Below are 2,772 nucleotides of genomic sequence, written 5' to 3' on the forward strand. Positions count from 1 at the left end.
GCTATGAGGATACTCACATCTCCCCTCTTGGATGGTCTCCTCAGGGCCAGCATGCACTGCTCAGCTCAGCTGAGGCCCACAGGCCTAATCAATCCTGTTGGAGGCCCTAGTTCTGACAGATTCTGGCCACCTTGCTCTGTAGCCCTTTCCTTTCCAACAGCGACACCTGGCGGTTGAAAGGGTCTTAGTCGAGCAGACAATCTTCATCTCTATTTTACCTTATTTTCTGGGTTTTATTTAATTTTTTTTATGTGTACAAATGTTTCACTTATGTGTCTTTGAAAGCACTGGATGCATCTTGTGCCCACGGAGGCCAGAACAGGCCTTCAGATCCCTTGAAGCTGTAGTTTTCCAGATCACTGTAAGACATTGAACCTGGGTTCTCAGGAAGAACAGTAAGTACTCTTAACCACTGAGCCTCGCTCCAGGACGCTTCCCTACCCGTGCAGCTCTGGCTGTCCTGGAACTTGCTCTGTAGACCAGGCTGGCCTCAAACCTTGAGATTTGCCTGGCTCTCCTCCTTAAAGGTATGCACCACCACACCTGGCCCATACACTTTCCTGTAGGAAAAAACATACACTGCACATACTGGAATGATAGTGGTCCAGTCATAATTCAAGCTAAGTTTTTAAACACTCGTTTTATTTTTAATTCTGTGTGTGTGTGTGTGTGTGTGTGTGTGTGTGTGTGTGTGTGTGCCTATGAGTGGAGATGTTCCAGGTCAGAGGCATTGGGTCTCCTGGTACTGAATTAGTTATGAGTTCCCTGATGCGGGTGCTGGAAATCAAATTAAAGTCCTCTGCAAGAGAAGTATGCTTTCCTATCCTCTGATCTATCTCTTTAGCCCCCAACCTAAGTCTATTAATATTTTGTGTGTGTGTGAGAGAGAGAGAGAGAGAGAAAGAGATGCATATGTGGGGTGCATGCACACCACAGTGGCGGTGTGGAGGTCAGACGATACTCTGGAGTTGGTTCCCTCCTTCCACCTTTATGTGGGTTCCAGTGATGGAACTCATGTTGTCAGGCTTGTGCAGTAAATGCTTTGCTCACTGAGCCGTCTTGATGGCCCAAGCTTAATCTTTTTTTCCTGTATTGTTTTATTCTTTTTTTAATGTATTTATTTTATTTTATGTGGGTGAGTGGTTTGCCTGTATGTATGTCACATGTCACATGCATGTGACTGGCATGCTCAGAAGTTCAAAGAGGGCATCAGATGCCCTGAAAATGGGGGTATGGAAGGTTGTGGGTCACCATGTGAGCTCTGGAAACCAAACCCAAGTCCTCCGTACGAACAGGAAGTGCTCTAGCTGTTGAGCATTTCTCCATTTTACCATATCTATCAGTGAACTGCTGTGAAAGTTCTTGAGCCATCCAAAACGCACAGCATCTGACTTCTCCTTACCTTCCCCTCACCCCAGTAAGAACCCCAGCGTTGCCGGGCAGTGGTGGTGCACGCCTTTAATCCCAGCACTTGGGAGGCAGAGGCAGGTGGATTTCTGAGTTTGAGGCCAGCCTGGTCTACAGAGTGAGTTCCAGGACAGGCAGAGCTACACAGTGAAACCCTGTCTTGAAAAACCAAATCAATCCAAACCAAACCAAAACAAAACAAAACAAAGCACCAGCAAGACACAAACCTTGCCACATTCTTTCTAGGTGAGCCAGACAGTTCCCTTGTCTGTGTGGCCCTTCTCTAATCCCTCTGATAGTTTTAACATTCGTTTTTCTTTTTGAAAGGCAAGGTGACACACACTTTCAATCTCAGCATCCAGAAGGCAGAGGCAAGTGGAACTCAGTGAGTTCCAGACCAGTCAGGGCTACTGCCACACAGGAAGATCCCATCTCACAGAAGAGAGAAGAAAAGAAAGGAAGGAAGGAATTATTGGAGCTGGTGATATGGCTCGGATTACAGCCAGGCCTCTAAGCCTCTTCCTCCTCTGCTATCTTCCAGTCTCTTCTCTTTGTAAGTCAGTCCATTAGACACTGATTTGGCATGTGTAGATTCAGTTCAGGCTGCCTTTGTCTTAAGAATGGATGGGTAGGGGCCCGGCAGTGGTGGCACACACCTTTAATCCCAGCCCTTGGGAGGCAGAGGCAGGAGGATTTCTGAGTTCAAGGCCAGCCTGGTACAGAGTGAGTTCCAAGACAGCCAGGGCTACAGAGAAACCCTGTCTCGAAAAACATAAAAAATAAAAATAAAAAAATGGATGGATGGGTGGATGGATGGGTAGGGGCTGGAGAGATGGCTCAGTGGGTAAGACCATTGACTACTCTTCGGAAGGTCCTGAGTTCAAATCCCAGCAACCACATGGTGGCTCACAACCATCTGTAATGAGATCTGATGCCCTCTTCTGGTGTGTCTGAAGACAATGTACTTACATAATAGACAAATCTTAAAAAAAAAAAAAAGGATTGGTAGCTACTGAACTTCCTGAACTGAAGTCCCAGGGAAGGCTGTTGAGCACACGTGTCATTTCCATTCTCTGACACTTGCATCCTGCATGCGGTATCTCATCTCTCCCTCTCTCTCCCTAAGTGCCCTGCCACATCCATGTCTCTTTCCTATTGTAAGCTCCCTTACGCAAGGAATACACTAATGTCTTGATCTGGAAAAACAGATGGCGTTTTCTTTTTCTCTCTACCTTTCTTTCCTTTTTTCATATGTATTTATTTATTTTTAAGATCTATTTATTGCCAGGTGGTGGTGCACGCCTTTAATCCCAGCACTTGGGAGGCAGAGAGAGGCGGATTTCTGAGTTCGAGGCCAGCCTGGTC

This window comes from Mastomys coucha, unplaced genomic scaffold, assembly GCF_008632895.1.
Source record: "Mastomys coucha isolate ucsf_1 unplaced genomic scaffold, UCSF_Mcou_1 pScaffold16, whole genome shotgun sequence".
Lineage (NCBI taxonomy): Eukaryota > Metazoa > Chordata > Mammalia > Rodentia > Muridae > Mastomys > Mastomys coucha.